Source organism: Bactrocera neohumeralis, chromosome 6, assembly GCF_024586455.1.
Source record: "Bactrocera neohumeralis isolate Rockhampton chromosome 6, APGP_CSIRO_Bneo_wtdbg2-racon-allhic-juicebox.fasta_v2, whole genome shotgun sequence".
NCBI lineage: Eukaryota > Metazoa > Arthropoda > Insecta > Diptera > Tephritidae > Bactrocera > Bactrocera neohumeralis.
Genome location: NC_065923.1, coordinates 55,186,672 through 55,207,531, shown reverse-complemented (window position 1 = coordinate 55,207,531; position 20,860 = coordinate 55,186,672). Strand labels below are relative to the sequence as shown.

General features: G+C 34.4%; 1 protein-coding gene across 1 annotated transcript in view; it reads left to right on the top strand.

Moving 5' to 3' along the window:
- LOC126762311 (synaptotagmin-5) overlaps positions 1-20,860 on the top strand; it is a 163,469-nt gene that overhangs the window by 77,687 nt on the left and 64,922 nt on the right. The window lies entirely within an intron of this gene.

Below are 20,860 nucleotides of genomic sequence, written 5' to 3'. Positions count from 1 at the left end.
ACAAAATTTTAAAATATTAAAACAACAAAAAATTCAATATAGATCAATATGCATTTCTTTACTTTTAAGCGTGCAAGACAAATGAAAATACAATCTTTCTTGAACAAGGAGATCTCATTACATATCAGAGTTCTGTGAGAGATTTACCATTTGCTTTTACAATTCACTCAATATTATAGATGCTCGTCCCTCTTGGATTTGTCAGCAGCAGATTGTCCTTTGAAAGCTAAGCTTCTTTGATATTTGAAATACCAACGATGTTTCTCAGTCTATTTCGTTCTGTGGTCAGACTACTTACTAAGCCATTGCTTTGCTTCAATGGTAACGATTTCCATTGCAAAAAACCGAGAAGCGGTGTTAGTTTGAAATCAACAGGTTTAAAACAGTTGAATGAATTGTCAAGAACCTTTGACAGTACTCTAGTACTCTAAGTCGAGAATTGAGATTTTTTTTTGTGGCGGAATCTCGCCGCTGCAAATGCAAATTATTTTGATTATGTTCCTAGAGATTTAAAATTTCCATCAAAAAGTATTTCAAATTCAAATCGAATTTCGTTTAAGCATCAGTATACGAAGAATCACTAAAATATTTTAATTACATATTCATAGTCGGAAACGTTCGTAATTTCTATGCTTGTCAGCTTATGTCAGAATTCACCACACTGAGCTATTTACTCATTGAAACTGTTATCCATTCATTTCCCATAGGAGGTTCATACAAATATATGTACATTTATGTGTATGTATTCTATTGAGATGTGTGAAAATGTAATCTGACAAATTTTCGTAGTCTTCACAATTCATTCGGTTTCCATTCAAACCTCTGTAAGCGCAGATTTTAGTAATTTGCTCATTTTTCGCTTAGACAGGATTATGAATCTGCTTTTCTGCGCTGAATGTGAAATTGAACAACATTTAACTACGAGGGTCGACGTATGAATGCTAATACACATGTCTTCCGATTTCAGTTAGTATGTTCGAAATGGAAATTTCATTTGTGGCAATAGAACTACTTTACGAGTTAATCCTTTCTATTACAATGGTCTGAGATACAATCATACTAGAAACTACTAAAAATTTCCCAGCTTGTTTGATGATATTCGAATATGGAAATCCTATTATTTAGTCGGCTAGGAGAAATTGGAAAAGTGGTTAAGGCGATTGATTTTTCAGTTATGTTAGCTTCCGGCTTCCTTGTTTCTTTAACAATAAGTTTAATTTTCAAAGATCATCGCAATTATTTTAGTCACTTAGACAGTGGATTACTACCTCTCTTACACTGTTCTTCACTTTTTTGAATTACATATGTATACTACAAAATTTCAATTATTAAAAACGCATATTACCTTGTACCGACAACACATAAAGGAAAAAGTGCCTAACTTAAGAACTTCTAAGTAAAGAAGCATACGTAGCGAGTACCTACTGTATTACGAATTAGCATTTATTAAGTACTCAAAACTTGTTCTTATACACGTTATATTAAAAGATTCTACTTTTTTAGAAAAATGTCTTAATTATATCTTTACCAGAAGTATTATTGTAATTTTATTTACATAATGGGTTGTCAAAAAAGTCTTGCGGTATTTTTATTGAATTTTTTTTTTTTTGAAATTGATATGAATTTTTGATGACTCATGCCCAGCTCTTGACCGATGCTACGGCTGCTACTATGTCGGTCTCTTTCGACCAATTCAGCGATTTTATCGCTATTTTCGACGATAGGCGAAGGCCTTCCGGAGCGTGGCGCATCTTCGACCACCTCTACACCAGAATGAAAACGTTGAAACCATCGTTGTGCGGTGGAAATGGAAACTGTAACGGGTCCATAAACTGCACAAATTTTATTGGCGGCTTGAGATGCATTTTTGCCTTTTCGTAGTAGTACTGTAAAATATGCCGTATTTTCTCTTTATTTTGCTCCATGTTTGCGACGCTAAAACTCTTTCCAAGAAGGTATAGCATGACCCGATGCGACGAATAAAACTAGAACTACACGCTTTCAGCGCCAACTAGCGAAAATACCGCAAGACTTTTTCGACAATCTATTATAACGAAAGGTCATTGTGGTTTCGGCAGTCATCTGGGATCCCAGGTTTATTAAAAACAAAGTGTAGTAAATTTTTAGCAAATGCCATACATTTTCATAGTTAATTTTTTTATGCAAAACAGTGTTGAATATAAAATATATATTGGAATAGAATTACTTAATTTAATTTCCAATGATATATTTACGTCTACGAGTTTTCTTGTTTCTTTCGTAAAGTATTAAACTTTTAACTTTTCTAATCAGTTAGTTTCGCTGTATGAAAATATTTGCCTTCGTTGATAACGTTTTCTTGACTATATTGATATGATTTAGAATTGGTCTGATTTGTGCAACATATTCTTTATACACCTTTTACGAAGCCGAACTTTTTAAGCAAGCCTCTAACCGTGACTTTTGGAAATATATATCCGTATTCGTAATATTCTTTCCATTGGCTTATGTAAATGTTAAATAGTTCTTTCAAAGTTTCTTTGCTAGCTGAAGTGTTCGGGAAGTTTAAATCTATGTACAGATTTAGTTAGTTTTCAGAAAGATGTTTTAATGTTTTCCTGAACGTTTAATTACTTACATTACTAAACATTCTTAACAGAAATTTATCAACTGTTCTATACAATAGTAGGAGTGCTCAAAAAATATGGGGAAATTTAAAATTAAAATTTCACGGATTTGGAGAGTATAATTATCGAATAACTATATACATATGTGAGCTGGTCTACGGAAAGGGGGCTTAGGTGTCAAAAAATCAATTTTCACTTTTTATTTGATAAGATGAAATGTTTATTTTTAACAGCTGTTTCCCAGAAAACTAGTTTTCGCACGTTAGCTCCCTTTTCGTAGGCCAGGTCACATATGTATATTAGGGTGTTTTTTTTTTAACTATTAATTTTTTTTAGTCCCGTCACGAAATTTCCTTGGAAGCACCCTAAAAAAAACTCCCAGAAAATTTTAGCCTTTTAATATTAACATTAAGAACTGGACCAAGGCATGTAAAAATTTTCCATAGAAACATTTTCATAGATTTTTTATTATTATTTATTTTTTATTACATACCGTCTATAAAAATTCTACAAAGCCTCAGACTTTTTTTATAGCAAATAAAATTTCCTACATATTTGTCATTTAAATTTTTTCATAGCTCTTGTCATTTACGAGATAAATACAAAAAAATGCGAATTTCATGGAAAAGTCAGGTTTAGAGCCCCGTACTACCTCGCCGGTGTGAGTTACGACTTTGTTGCACTGGGCACTTTTGAGTGAACAATTCTGAGATATATGCGTCTAAAGTCAAAGCCGATGCCATAAAATACCTATGCTCTGTAGGAGTTTAAAGATAAAAAATCACGATTTTCTATGGAAAATTTTTACATGCCTTGGTCCAGTACTTAATGTTAATATTAAAGGCTAAAATTTTCAGGGATATATATATTAGGTAGTATTTCCAAGGAAATTTCTTGACGGGACTCAAAAAAATTAATAGTTAAAAAAAAACACACCAATGTATATATAGAAATATACATATTTAAATATAATAGGGCGGTAAATAAACTAATATTTGCTTCGCCTAGTACATATATGTATATATTTTGTTTTGCGGCAAATTTCTTATAAAACTAATTAAATGATTTTGTTTTCCACTGAGTTGTAAAATTCATAAGAAAAACTTTAACTTGAAATAATCAAAATTCAAACATGAATATCTTGTAAATGGTTAAGTTTGCGGAAAAACTTAAATGTTGAGAGCGAGATATGAATTTTTCTATCTGACAATAAGAAAATAAAATACCCACCCTACTATGTATTTTAATATAAAGTAAATTTTCATTTTAATATAAAATATTTTCTATAAAATAAAATTTATATTTTCAAAAACCAGTTTCAAATCGGTTGAAGGTATGATCAAATGGAAAAGTTGAAGGTTGCTTTTAACTCAGAGGGATTCTGGCAAATATCTTCACCTCCCCCGCTTATAACCTAAAAAATAATGAAATCAGAAAGCTATAAATGTATGCAAAAGAAGCCACACATTAGAACCCCAGGTAACACTTCAATTTCAAGTATCCAATTCAAGTACCCACTTCTGTGAAGACGGCAATCGCAAAACATGTGTCAAATACATAATGATAAGATCGATGAATCGGTGAATTGTTGAAGACGAGTGTGTATCCAGCAACGCTTCGTTTTGTAAAGAACTGCAGGAGTTTTATGGTCAGAGATATGGTACAAAAAATGCGTCACAGCCAGAACGCCTCATGTCAGACCATTTTACCTGTTAAAATTCCTTTTAAACCGCCGACGGTGTTTTTCATTGCGAACAACAACAAACTGTTATGAATCGAGTAACAGAACGGTGAATGAATAAGAGGAAACGAGCAGAGGCGCAGACGACGCTGACTTGGGATGACAATTGAAATGGCGGGGCGTAGAATGATTACAATTGGCAGCAATTTTTGGCCAGTTGGCAATAGCAATCTGCTTGCACCTACAAAAGTACATATCTAATGCATTGTCAACTGAAAGCAACGCAAACAAAAGGTCAATTTTCGAATTTTCAAATCACAATTTCCAATTCTTTATTTTGTTTTCAAATTACAAACTCCAAAATCACTGGATTGTTATTTTACTCAATTTCAATTGATCCTTTGTAATTTGCAAAGAATATGGGCATTATTCCCTGTCAAGTGTATGCTCTTGAAGTATTCGTGCGTCGGAGCATGGACACGCCGATCCTTCTTGCCCTTTCGCCTCTTTGCTTGATTTTGCAGATTCCATCTGTTAGCTCTTCGATACTTATCGTTCGGTTATCTTTTTATGATCGCTAATTGATTGTGTAAAAATTGAATTTTGCATCATCATTTATGCGCTAAATATCATTGCTGTAAGCGTAATTTGCCAATTATCAGCGGGTCTTTAAGTGTCGTGGGAATGCTGGTATATCATTTGTTAAAAAATGTCACTTAAGAGTTTTTAGGGTTTTCGGAATGATTAATTAAATGTGTTGTGATTAAGCATATTTTCAATATTTATTTCATTGTATTGCATAACATGACTGAGAAAATATTATATATATGTAGGTGAATATGTGGTAGGACTCGGTTTGGTAAAAGTGGTAAATTTCACTTGCGTAACGGGAATGGCTCTTGATTACAATAGCTAGCAAATCATTGGACTATATAATGTGAATATAAAACATATCTTAGAATGTTCATTTGACACAGATTTCGATTTTTTCCACTGATTTTTATATTCAGAAAAATATTAAATTTTAGAAAGCTTAATATTTGAAAAAATTTAATTCTATTACGGAGTTCGTAGATGGGCGTAATCGGTCTAAGTCCACAAAACGCCAATAAAGGAAAACTTATAAAAAGGCATAACTAACTCAGCGTATTCCCCGCCCCCTAAAGGGTTTAATGATCATATCTGTAAAGCCGTTCAAGCTATAATTACCAAATTAGCTCGGGAAAACCCCTCAAGCACTCCTACCAACATTTTAAAAATGAATGAAATCGGATGATAACCCGCCGACTCTCCACGTAACGGTTCTGTTAAAAACTACTTAAAGCGTGATAAATCAGAAACATAAAATTTTGCACCCGAGTTCATAAGAGTGGGTTCTACAACAGCTCATGTCAAAATTTTACGATGGGCATAACACCGCCCACATTTAGGTGAAAACCCATATCTCGGGAACTGCTCGACTGATTTTAGGCGAAAACTTGTCTTCAGATAATGTACAATCCTTTCCACTTGAAGCTATAGCATTACTATGATGCTAATGATAATCGACTCTAGGAAAGAGACATTTTAATGACTCTTGAATACTAAATTGCTATTTACAAGCTTCCGATTATAGACCTACACTAAACGTTAAAGTGAAGCGGTTAAGTGGCCGTGTCTCATACAAATATTTCAAAATTACGTAAAGTGCGAGAGTGTGCTTTAAAGACTATTACAGAAACATCCTCTGGTTTTCGGAATTAGTTCACGATCACTATTAGCCTATAGCTTTAGACCAAAATCGTGATAAGGAAATTGTTTCGTTTGCGGAATCATGTGTCGAGGCCATTTTTGTTGCACTCTAACCGTAACTAGTACAGTTATCCTTAATAGCACCGAAATACATTATATATATTCTTTCACTTCTGCCAGGTGTGCAATTTTCCGTGCCCGCAACTGCATTCCACTCAGATGCATACACACTACAGCCATGTCTCACACCCACCTGTGGCGCATGCGCACCAGCAGTTTAACATAAGGAGATTCACTAAATAACAACAACTTGCTATAGATCACATCATGAATGAATGACAGGAAACGATCCGAAAATGCGAGTGTTACAAGTACCTCTTCAGCTCAAGTGCATACCTGCGTCGTTTCAACAAGCCAAGTCGATAGTCAATATGAATGAGCCCACTTGGCTGCGCCGCAGGCATGAATGGACATAGAGAAGAGGGCACGAAGGTCAAGCAGCGTGGACAATGGCACAGATAGTAAGCGATACGCATTGTGACTCGAATGATTTGGCAATGTAATGGAATAGGTATTGCTGGACAATGTTTGAAATCTATTTAAAAAATCATTAGACGACGAGACCTCTGGATTTCCCCATTGTTCATTGCAGTAGTTTGTATATATAGGCATTTGTATTGTGTTAACACTTGTAAGTTCTTCGGAATTTCCAATGAATCCGCTATGGCTGAGACAGCACCGATTTCTTATTGTTTTAATTCGTGACATTTCAAATATCCATTGTACTTGTAGTTAGAAAGCCATCGATATGTGCAATTCTTTCAATATTTCTCTGCTAGCAGACAGTATGTCGCCGAAAAGTTGGTAGTTTATGAAAATCCTGGCGACAGCCTGTCTGGCTTGGTTAGCGCACAATTGCGGCGATCAGAACTGCACTTAGAGTACCTGTGTCCCGTGGGAAACATTCCTTTTACATTTGCTGACTGACAGGCTCTTTGAGTGAGAAGACGAAAATGCACGAGGCACTCTTATGTGAATAAATGGGCAAGTTTATATAAATATTTGTACTTTGAGTACATATTCCAAGTGCTACAATATTGCCTTAAAGCTTTTGAAGTGAGGACTTATTGTCATACTTAAGCTGACTGAAAAGTTCTGTATCACCAAAGCTTTCAAGCTAATGGAGCTTTTTGAAATAATCTTTATTCATATGAACTTTTTTTAGAGGGTCGAAAGCTTTTATGGCAAAGTCCTATAAAGCGCATCATAAACAAATACATTCACATGTACGTATGTATGTACATATGTATGCATTTGTTTAGTAAGATGATTTAATAGGTAAATATACTATGGAAAAAAGTAAGACTTTTTAATTTAAATTTCGGGCGAAAACCCATTAATCGAAAAATTTTTTTTTCTAGCTTGATATGGCTATCAGTGACATCAGTGCTACTATACTAAGTTTTTAGTATACGCTTGTCTTTCTGAAGTTCATAAAGTGCTTTCAACAATTATTCCATTAAATTTTGTGTGCGGAATCAAATTTCTGGTGTCGAAATGTTCAGAATATTGTAAAAAGAAAGATCATTTGGTCCTAAGAAAAGTAAAAGCACGAAAAAATCTCTCAATCCTTTCGAAAAACCGCGTCGCGTTCACGTCTGTTTAACAACGCTTTCCGACTACCAGGATGTCATGAAACGAGGCGAGGAACCTTAGATTTATGCTTACCACCTGGAAAAAGTGATCGATCGGCTGAATATTGTGTCAAAGTTGAGTCGAAGCCGAAAAAACACGTCAAAGCAGGTCAAAAATCAAGGGTACGTTGAAAGTTTTTTTCCATTATCGAGTTGTGGTGCATCGAATTCCTTCCGAGCAGCCAGACCGTCAACAATATACTTTGAGTGTTAGCCAACATTATGGGTCGACAACTTTTTGTTTTTGCACCACAACAATGGAGGGTCGCATACTGCATTGATTCTTTGTGAGGTATTCGCCAAATTTTCAACCAATATCGTGCCGCAGCCACAGTATTTGCCTGATTTAGCTCCGTATGACTTCTGGCTATTCTCAAGCGATTCTCCGTGGAAACCGTTCTGAGTCAATTAAAGACATTAAACGTGAATCGCTATGGGCCTAGAAGGCTATTCAGGAAATTGACTTTAACAACGAGGATTGGAAAACATGTTGGCACAAGTGTGTTGGGGCTTACTTTGAGGGGGACGACATAGACTTTGAAGAATAAATTAAGAATTTAAAAATTATGAACAAAGTCTTACTATTTTTTGCCCACTTACAAGCAATGAAACAATTATTAAATTTTGCAACTTTTTTCAAAATTGAAATAACAATTTCATTAAAGACGACGTTACATCAAAAAAGAGAAACTTATATTCACTTTTTAAAGCCGCAGCACTAAGTGTGTAATAAAAAAATCGACTTTTGTAGCTACAGTCTTCTCAAATGTAACCGAAACAAACAATCAACCAAACCAGTTTATCTTTACCGCTTTTACTTCCGGAAATAGCATTTTTCAGTTTTAAAAAATTGAATTTTGGCTAATTAACATTACCGGAAAAAATCTTCTTTTCTAAAAACGCAGTCGTTTTGTCAATATTTTTATATTTTTTCGACCGAACGTATTTTTACGGACAGTTTCCTCCGATGAGAATTTTTTAGGTTTAATCCAACGGGGAGACGGGAAAACGCGTACAATCCAAAAAATATTTAATTTTTTCTTCCAAAATGTGTAAATTATAAAATTAAATATATCCTTTGATTTTGAGAGAAATAATACAATATTTGTTTTTATACAGATTTATAATTAATTTTAAAAAATACGCAAATTAAAGTTTTGAAATCGTTTGTTCCCTCGGTTAAATGAGAATGTGTGGTAAAAGTTGTAATATATTAAGCGGAAGTAATTAGAGGCGAAAATTTCATGGTAACACGAAGAAAGTGTTTTAACTCTTCCGAGCAGGATATGGAAATGGCTTTATTTATCTTTACCAACTTCACGTAACTGCGACTCTTTTTGAAGCACAGTTCTTTCTATGTACATATAGTATGTATGTATGCATAATAATTACAAATACAGTAATTATTATCAACAAAAAATGCGGTGAATAATTTTAGCATAATCGTTTATACAGTTTTTAAAGCAATCAAAACATGTTGATTTTTAGACTGACCTTCGAGGTTCTCATAAAGGTTGTTTGTTTTTATTGTTTTAAAATGCGAACATAGAGACGGAAAAGAAAAAGAGCATCTCAGTTTTTCTTCGGCCTGTATGGTAGCTATAAAGGTGCGTTCCAAAGAAAAGAGGACTATTTGAATCTAGCGCTCCCTGGTGGCGCCAACTATATGTCGACTGGTGCGTTAGAATCTGTTATCTTTATTGATTGTCCAGTGAGAATTCATGACATTTCATTGATTGGAAGTGAAGTTATTGCGTTTTAAGTGTCAGTATGTTTGTGTTATCGGTGCGAAAATGAGCTTCGAACAAAGAGCCAACATTAAATTTTGTTTTAAAATTGGTAAAACTTTTACCGAAACGTTTCAATTGATGAACAAGTTTATGGCGATGATTGCCTATCCGTAGCAGACTGCACGAGTGGTTTCAACGTTTTCAAAGTGGTCGTGAGGACATAAATGACGATCAACATGTGGGCCAATCAAAATCCGTGATCACCGGAAATTCCATCGAAACTGTGCGTGAATTCATCAATAATCAGCCGAAATCATCATTGAAATTCATGGAAATGGAATTGAACATCTCCAAAACATCGATTTATCACATTTTGACCGCACATTTTGGCTTACGAAAGGTGTGTGCACGGTTTGTTCCGCACAAATTGACTGATGACCAAAAATTGCTCAGAATCCAACATTCGAAGAACATCATTAAAAAGGTCAAAAAGAACAAAAACTTCCTTTACAATATTGTTACCGGTGACAAAACGCGGTGTTTCCAATATGATCCCGAAGCGAAACGCCAGAGTGCTGAATGGAAGGCACCGGACGAGCCGAAACCCAAAAAATCGCGCATGGAGAAGTCAAAAGTGAAGACAATGCTGATTTGTTTTTATGATTCCAAGGGTATTGTCCACAAAGAATTTATTCCACCCGGCCAAAATGTTAATGGAGTATTCTACCTTGGAGTTTTCAAGCGTTTGGTGCGCCGTATTCGACGTGTTCGGCCCGAATATCGCGAAGATGAAAGTAGGCGTTTGTTGCACGATAATGCGCCGTCTCATCGATCGACGCTTGTGACCGATTATTTGACCAAAAATCACATTTTAACCATTAACCACTCCCCGCATTCACCTGATATGGCACCGTGCGACTTCTTCCTTTTCGGAAAAATGCATTTTCCCATGAAAGGAGGGCGTTATGCAGACGTTGAGGCCATTCAAAAGTCTTACACCGGCATACTGGCGGCCATACGGGCCAACGAGCTAAAACACTCGTTCGACAAGCTCTTGAACCGTGCAAAAAGCTGTATTGAAGCAGAAGGAGACTATTTTCTGTTTTTTTTTTTTAAGTCCTGTTTACTTTGAAATGCACGTAAGTATTTTATAGTTGTCCCACCTACACAATTTCTTCAGTGAATACCTTAGACTATAATTTCCAAATTTCTCGAAAATATCTCATCAAATGGAAAAGTTTTTCATGCAAGCACTTCATTTCGATTATTGAGTTTGTATGGCAACTGAAGCATCGGCCATTCGGAGCAGGTTCTAGGTGTGAAAAGGAGAGGCGCAAAATTTCAGATCGAGAAACTCGGTATCCTATATATACATATATACCTATATATGCAGACAGACCGACGGGCGGTTAGTGCTAAATCGACACAGTTCATCTTGCTAATCATTTACATATATACTTTGATATATACAAGTTAATACCACATTCAAAGTTTTCTTCTGAATTTTACAAACTTCGTGGCACTCTTACCCTATTTACTAAACAATGCGAATACATAGACATGCCTTCACTTGGGTGTATGTATGTATGTATGCTTCTTTGAATATTGTAAGTATGTACATGAGCGGAGAAAAAAGGACACCTAAGAAAATGTGCGATTATTTGATTTTAATTAACAATTTAAAATTAATAGTTATATTACAAAATTTGTTATGAAACTAAATTTATATACATGCGTGTTCTCAACATAAATAAATAGTATTTAAAAGTGAATAAACCATACCTTTTCATACCCCCCCATTCTTTCTTTACTTCTACTCCGATAAAGCTAAGCCCATTGGAGGCATTTCTACCGTCAAGAGTGGGTTTTTGTCGAGTCGACGGGCATATCAGTTCGCCTACTGATTTAGACTCCATTTAGTTCTTCAACTTCGCGTCTGATGTTTTTAATCGGTACTGAAATCTAATCCGATTAATACGGTGATTATCCTTGGCAGTGGTATTCTTTGCGTGTTTGGCACAAGCTTTGCGTTTTATAGATCTCGTCTTCGTATATTTTTTAAGGACAGCACCGAGAGTAGTTTTGCTAAGTTTCACTTCTTAAAATTTTACGATTGCAAGGCTAAAATTGTGACTTTAACAACTTTAGTCAATATTGGTCTTTTTCCACTTTTCATTTTTTTGCAGCCGCGTGTAGACTGGGGAATATTGTACTTACTTTAAAAAATACTAACTTGAATAATATAGCTTGATTTGTTTATACTAAATCGGTTTAAAGAGTGTCCCGTTTTTTTGTCCGTTTCTGTAGATACAAACATATACAGTTATGTATGTATTTATGAATTTTTGCATTTTCCACAATGATTCCATGCTCTGATTGTTGAACCCTGAACCATGCGTGCTCACATTCACATTCCCGAAAATTTTTCAGGATAACTTGTAGCAATCTCTCTTTCTCTCTATCGCGCTCTCAACTCTTACATGCTGATACTGTGAAAATTCCATATTTATACAACGTGGAACACTCAATTCCACTTAAACTTAACATATTGTATGTGATAGAAGAAAGTATACAGTTAAGATACATATGTATAGATATTTATTTGTTGTTATGCTTTCCATAAGTACGTATTAGTTAGAACAACAACTTTAAACTTCTGTGTATAAACAGAGAAAGCTTTTAAAATGCCTGCGTAAATGCTTTGGAGCTTTTTCGAAGTCTCGAGGAAGAAAGCAGAAACAAGCGCCTTTGTTCACTCCACGGACGGGAGGGGAAGTGCACTCTTTATCTATTTAACAATTTATTTGTTATATCAATTTTTCTACATGTGGTATGCCAAAAACATATAGTTCAATTAAAGTTCAAGGACATACACGTACATACGACCAAATACATATGTACTATATATCTTTATGCATTCAGTTGTTGTTGGTTTCACAAAATGGAAACTGGTAATTATGCTTGGGTAATTTAAGGGTTTACAGTGTTTCACGAGTTCAAAAAAAAAATATTTTCTTATTTAATTCTAAAATATCAGCTATAACTAAAACTTTAAACGCGTTTTTATCGGAACTGTATTTTCAAAGTTGATTGCCAAGCTTTCTCGCGAACTACTCACCGACCTTAATAAAATTTTACGCATTCAGTAGACCCCATTGAGTTACTTGGACCTAGTAGGTTTAGATTTATGTGACTCAATCGGCATATCCAATGACATCGCAATATTAACTAACTACATATATTATTACAATATGGAACCTTCGGCCACTAGTGTTGGTTACAACGTAGCGTGATCCTGTCCTAGAACATAATATGGTTAATAATAATACTTTTTGCAGGGTACTTTCAAGTTTCAACACACTCAGACTTTTCACTGCCACACTCTAAAATTTCGAACTTGAACGCCGTCTTGGGACAAGTTGACGATCAAGTAAAAACAGCTGATCTTTCTTTTACAAGGATTTGAAGTTACACGGTTGAGAAATTTTTTTTTTTTTGTAAAAAATTTTTAATCTAGTACGGTTTTAAAATCGTCTGGTTTGTTTTTACCACACTTAACACCATTGCTGAAATGAACATACATAGTAATAACCTTATTCGATAAATCTTACCTACACATTTTGTTCGCATGATATTTACATTGCTGAAATGGATATCTCCAGCGATGCTACCGACTTTAGTTCAGTTATTTTTCCCTTATTTCTATTCTAAATTTTCTGTTCTTAGTTCTGGATTAACAGATTTCTTTTGTTTTTTGCTTAATCTACCAATTTTTCACCTGTATCAATTATGTATATTAAGGGGGTATTCTGGTCTAGAAGCATGAATTTCAGGTAATTTTTAAAGTGTCGTAAAACAAAGGCAATTAATATTTTTACTATTCATTTTTTTATTAGTTATTTGTTAATTTTAGAAGAGTACAGAAAAAGATTAAAAACTAAAAAATTTCAAAAATTATGAGCTGACGAAGTGGGGGGTCTCTAAAAATTTCCACGTGACCATACCCATGATTTCAACCCTCCTAGTTATCTTAAACCAAAAAAAAAGATTATTAAACTAGAATAATGTCGCAATGACCGGAACTACGAAAAAGTGGAAAAAATTTTCAAAATGACGACTGCCTGCCTGAAGACTCTGTAAAAATTTCAAGTAAATCGGTCCAGTAGAACCTGAGAAATCGTGGGTATCGTTCCGAAAAAGTCAGTTTTGAGAAAAACGCGTTTAAAGTTTAGGAGACAATTCTAGTGAACACGGACGCCACGTCACAAAATCGGCTGTATCTCCGAAAATAAGTCGAATTTTGAAAAATCCTTCCAAGGTCATATTTTCTAAAGTCTAAACTTTCAAGATATGCAAAAAAATCGATTTTTTCGAAATCTTAGACAAATTTTAATGGTCAATAAAATGCCATATGAACATACAATTCGTATGCATATCTGAAATTTTATAGTTTTCAACTTTTTTTACAGGGTTTTTCGAAGTAAATATGTATAGTTCTTTATTTCATCTTATACGGTTTTCAGATGAAATGGAACGTATCTTTACTATAGGAAACGCATCTTTTTTACACGAACTTCTGAGGAACGTATCTACCGTGTAAAAAAAGAGCTGGGTGTAAATGTATCTTGTGACACATTCTTACTCATCCTACCACGCGATATACTGTCCGTAGTTACATATATAATTTAATAAAATTGTAGTAATCTATAAATGAGATTTAGCCAATTTTTGTACTTCTTCACTTTGTTTCAGCGCAATGAGAATCTGAAATCATTTAACCTCTTAATACTTGATCCTAAAAAGTCTATGTCAAGTATTCTTCACCGAAGGTCCTCACACTGAGTTTGGTTTGTTGTATACTATTTTGTAGTTTTGCATGTTTTTGAGTAAATTTTATTGCAAATGTTCATTCAAAAACTCAATCATAATTGTCAATGCTTCTTCGAGTTATCCTGTAAACAGAAGAACATCTAACAGATATGACTGAGTTAACATTTTCACTATTCTGCATTTTATATGTATCTTTCTTGTTTTACTTACAAATCATTTCATTCAAATATCTCTTCAATTAATACATTTTGTCGGTGTGCATCCGGATAAACATCGAGCTATGATACTATAACGACTAAGATCGTACCATTCTTTCGAAAAATAACTGGTAAAGATTTGTTCCATCAAATCTCAATTTTCTACTGCTATTGATTAATCAGATTAGATAGAAGAAGTATAGTATATCAACTTATGCTAGCCACTGTAGCAAACTCACTACCCTATAAAAACATTAATATACATACATACTTATCTTATATGTATGTGTTTGCTGCATATTTATGGATTTAAAAAAGTAGTTTTGTTTAACTTTCTTTAAATGTGAGCGTATAAATATTGTCTTCTACAATATTTATGCCATACAAACAAGTCAGAGTGTAAATACATAAGTATGTATACATATATGTACAAAAACTTTACATTCATTTACCTTCATCATCCCCCCAATTGTGCTCAACTAACGGTGCAAGCGACTATGCAACAGCTGTTTTCGATAATCGCTCCATGAGTCTGCTCCGAAAGTGGCAACAAGTTGCGAAAAAGCTCTGCTCCTCCCCACTCCATGCACTGAAGCCTCCCCTTCCTCCCCATTGGCGTCAAACCATGCTTACGATACAAATGTTTGCATGTATGTACATATGTATGTGCATGCAGAAGTGTGTTTATTCGTGCGTCGACGTGAAATTTCAATGCCAACTTTGCGTAAAGCTTTCGAATGTGCTCGCAGAGGCGAAATTTTTGCAACTTGTTGGTGGAGTCCTTGTCAAAAGGATATCGGGCCATCAGTTGTCGGTGCGCGTCTACAGCGATTTGAACGTCCCAAGCAGCGGATAGTGATTAGAGACGGTATTAGAACTCCAAAGTAATTTTCTGAATTCACGGTGCGGGGGTACAACCGTGACGACATGTTATTGTGCTTGTGTCAGTGTCTGTGCGGAGTAATGGTATTCTAACGGTACATACATATATAAAGTGTATGAGCCGTAGCCATAGTGTATCAAGTGCTTACAAGTGTGTGCGTAAAGTATTTAATGAAATACGCAGTTACCACGAGAATTCATGTCTCTGGTTCCGTTTGAGTGTATGTTTGTGTGAGATATGGAATATTTGGTGAATTTTAGCCTTTGAATAAAAGTTACCCAAACGAAAATATGTATCCATAAGTGCATCAGTAACAAGCATGCGAAAGATATTGACAGAAGTCAAAAGCCAAGGGGAAATTCGGGAAAGCAGAATCTTTACGAATACGCTTGTATAATATAGAGTTAATATTCTTCAATAAACAAGTAATACTTCATGCCAATAAGGGTCAAGAGCATTCAAACAGTGAAGGAATCTTGACGCAGACTAGTCGAGAAATCAAGTATTCTAAAATTTTTCAAATATTACCTATCCTAATAATGAGTTTTCAAAGAAAACCATGTTACCAATTCGAAATGTACAAAACTGTTTTAAGCAAGACCAAATAACTATATGTACATATGTAGATATGTAAGCCTGAATAATAAAACCTAAAAATCAGGAGTTCTTATCTCATACCTAACATTAAATCATATTCCATTAGAACATGGTATTTAATTGTCAATAAATTCGTTTGATCACAGATCCAAAAATTTAATGTTCAAATTTTATTCTATATGATTTAAAGAGCAAAGGCCTAAACTGCCTTAATAAGCTTACCGGAATACTAAATATAACTTTAGACATAATAAAGAGGGGCATTTAGGGTCCTTCGCTCCTCCCAAATAATCAAAATTGGATACATGATTTAAACTATAGATTTTTACTACATCGAGAGAGAGAAATGCAGAGATCTATGGAAAAAGCAGATAGTCTTTTTCAAGATTCAGTGGGATATCATTTCTCTGAATCCATGAGTACTTTATTACAGAATCTTTCTAGTTACATACATATATTAAACAAGATATCATTAAGAATTTTAGAGGCATTGAGCTATTTATGATTTTTTAAACAATAATTGTCCACTATGACGCACAAAAAAAGTTTCAGCAGGAAATAAAATGTAGATCATTACATTAGAAGAACCATATTTATACATACATACTATGCATGTTTACTCATACCTACATACTATGTGTTGGGTTATTCTTTAAAAAAATTTTACCATAAACCGAGCAGAATGTTGCTCTTGATGTAAACTTACAAAGTAAAAGCTCTGTGTAAAACTTACCTAATTTAGTCGAAACCGAGAATATAAGTATATCATATAATCATGGTTAATAATGTAGGTATGAGTACAATTACTATTAGTCAAAATTCTACTTTGCTATTTCTGTTTCTATTTATTTAATAAGCTGCAATGACTCGATTGAAATGAACGCTTTTTTGCGATATCCAAAACATTGTAATGGACTGCAATTGCTTGGTGATGCGTGATCCTCCTGAACATTTTTACGTTCCCAAGATATGATTATTAAAGCTTCTATGGGCTCCTTGGTTGTTACCTGCAGTCCAAGTAAATATACTCGATGTAGTGCCGTCATCGCCCGTCTACATAAACAACATATATTTTATCAATGCTCACACGCTATCTGATCAAAAATAACTCAAACATTTTACGTGAAAGAGTTCAACCGTCTCCGAATCAACAGTCCTGTCAAAAAAACTTTTAAATACATACATATATTAAGTGAGCGGTGCTTAATTTCTACACTTTTTGAAGTGCAGATTTTTCTAATAACTGATCCAATATAGCTAAAAAAGCGTAAAAGCTTCGGCTATTCAAGCATATCGCCATAACTTAAAAACTAAAATGAAATTCAAATATCTGTTGAACGAAATTATCCTTTTATTAACGAGGAAAAATTGCTTATTTATTCAATAACTTCGACGATTTACGTATTAATTTCAAAACGACTCTGTTCGAATATTAAATGTTTTAGTTGGAGTCCTATATTTCTAAAAAAATATAAGTTGTACACAAAGAAACTATTCGTAAAAGAAAATTAATGTATTCTCACCAGAACTTAGAAGTAACTTTGATCTTAAAACATGCGCTTTAGGATCCATCATAATTAAAAAGACCGACCACAATTTAATCAACTTACAAAAATATGAAGACTCTCTATTTTTTTTACCTTCGCCTCCTTTAGTAATTTCACAGCTTTTACGTAATGAATACTGGACACGATTTTAGTTGGATTTATCAATATCGTTTAGGGATTTCAAAGTATGTAAATAGCATGTTTAGACCTCATAAAGTTTCTGTTATCTCCCCACCTGTTATTAAAACGAGGAATGCAATGGAAATTGTTTTGTTTTTCATTTCATTTCTGTTCCCATATCAAATTAAATGTCAACAAGCAGTAATCGCCGAATTGTGTACTAGCTATGTATATTCTCCATGGCCTCCAACACACTTCTCATGTATCATACTTAGGTGCGCGCACAGTCGAGAACATAAAGAAAGTACCCTTTAGGAAATTAATTTTAAACATCACAATTTTTTGAAGTAAACTTGAAATGAATAGAAACTTAATATCAAGAAATATGTATGTACATACATATGTACATAGAAATAGCTTAGAATATTTCAATGAGGTACCACATTCTCCCTTGCATTATATTCACTAAGAAAACTTCACTAGATGATTTCACAAGTCATAGGCTATCATCAGGTCTCAAACACACATATTGATCAGAGAATCAATATCAAGCGACGATTGTTGCTATTGTTTAATATGAGTTGGAAATTTATTTCGGGAGGAAGGCTCTGAAGATCTGAACTCTTAGCTGGTGTGAACGCTCATGAGACATATGTATGTATGTACGAAAGCGTGTGCAAATGCGTTGATGCGTGTGGTGGCTTTCAACTAAATTGAAATAATCCATAAAACGTCAAAACCAGAAGTTGACGTTGAAACAACGCGCTTTACCGCATATTACATCCAACAACAATAGCAAGCAATAAAGCACGAACAAATAACATTGATAACAACAACAACAGCCCGTAAAACCGATATCACTCGCTTTTGTATGTGTGATATATGTACATGTATATGTATATATGCCGTGTATACAGAATATCTAATGGAGTGACCCATGTGAATCTGCCATCAAGCAAAAGTTAACGGTCACCAGCGCAACAGACGAGTGAACATATTTACGTCGACGTAGCGGACTTATAGACATTAGCGATGACAAAATGTGAATCGACCAAAGGAAGTGGCAAGGGATAATCATACCCATAGGCGCCAAGGCCGGCGTCGTACATTTATGTTTGTGCTTGTGTGAAAAACACGACTGAATGAACAAGTAAATATATGTACATATATAGTATGTATGTAATAAGATTCACAAAAGTAATCTGCGCAGGGAACTCAGTGTAGGTTATGTACGGTACACAGATACATAAATAGTCAAATAGGCTTAAATGTGTGAGGATAAAAGGTGAACATCTACTAGTATAACGGCATATGGCATACACACATAAGTATGTAATTATGTGGAATATTGCTGAACTAAAGAAATAAAATCATAGTAGAGACCTTAGGCTATGAATTTGTAACGATAGGATATTTATACTAAATTAATAAATTATAAATTAACAAGCTTATTGCCTCGATAGGTGGCGCTGTTGCAGACATTCTCAAAAATCATAATCATCTTGTTGCAGACGAAGAGAAATACCTGCAATGGAATCATTATAAACATCATGACATACATATGTACATACATATGCCTTAATTTCAGTGAGGTTAGCTTCAACTTATTAACGATTTTTGATTTTTAGCTGAATTTTCTGTTAAATTTGAAGCTATAAAGTGAACAAAAGGTGAGCTGGGGCTGTAGTAACTAAAGAATTACATAATATTTACTTCACGTTAGAAGATGCATTGCTGCATAGATAAGACGCGTGCATCCCTTTGAAATAAAGATGATGCCTTATTAGTAATTACACTAAAATTAAACTTAAGAGCCCATGGGTCTGCGAAATAACTTATCTCCCTGCTTTTCGCTTTTTCAGAGAGTCCTAATTAATTAGCAGTTTATAGCCTGGATAGGCCGGATCAATATATTACATTGAAGAAAAGAAACGATTTCCATCATTATTGGATCAGAGTTGCTTTGTGTCAACGGGCTTATTGCACCAACGTTATAAATAATCCAAAGAGTATGTTATACAAAGGTTATGACCTAATTGTGGTTATGATCGATTAGGAAACTTTTGATGTACAAAATTTCGCACACAAGTTCAAGGGACCAATCAGTCTATAAATGATCCGAATATTATTAGTTGATTTGGAGAAGATTTCACTCTTTGGCTTAATTTAGTAATTGGTAGTATAAGTCGAAGGAACGATGAGCTGTATGAGATATACGACGTTGAACGAGTTTAGCGAATTAAAAGACAGCGGCTACGCTGGCTAAGTTATGCTGAAAGTATTCGACGCAGTACCCGCCGGGGGAAGCAGAGGAAGAGGAAGACCTCCACTCCGTTGGAAGGACCGTCAAAAATGTTTTTTATTACTCAAGTGTAATAGGTTGATGCCAGAAGACCCATACTCCCAGAGCAATTGTAGTGATTGCTTCTTTTATACCCAACACAGAATTGTTTGGTTGACAAAACGATTTTGGAACTAAACAATTTTAGTCTTGACAACTTAAACGAAGCATTTTCGAATACAGTGAAATTCCACATTAAGGATAGCCCTTATAACCGGACACCTCCCGAAAGCGAAATAATTTCATTAACACAACATTTTCAAACAAAACTAACGTTCCAATGACCGGACACGAAAACTATTTAGGTAATTTTTCCTTCAAATTAAATTGGATAAACGGGCAATATTTCACAAAATGGTAAAAGAAAATGTTGTACAATAGTTCTCGCTTTTTTAAATTCTTATTAATCTGTAGAGTTAAGTGATAGTTTTTGTTTAAAAATAATACGCAAAATGATCACAGCAAACAAACTGACTTGCGCTGGCACCGACTGGTGTCATTCATTCCCTCCTGCCTGACATTGGCTCGCATTAATTAGTTCAGTGGAAACTGAATATTCGTTGTAGCTTCTGACGCAAAGAATACATTTGAAACATGCGTCTCTGTCCCATCCCCATATGTAGACAGCTCCCATAGCCAAACAAAAATAATGTGATGGTGTATGTCCGGTTATAAGGAATTTCATTGGACTTTTACTTTAATAACCGTAAAAACAAGTATAGTTGTAAAAAAATATTATATTTTTGCAATTTCAATCAAAACAATTTATTTACTTTCTACATTCTTTATTCTTCTGCTTTCATTTTACACGCTTATTGTTTCAAATTGCTTTCGCCATTTCTGCGTTTATTGCATTTTCTATTTATTCGCGGCCGCCGCCATTGCCCACTTCCTTCAGAGTGG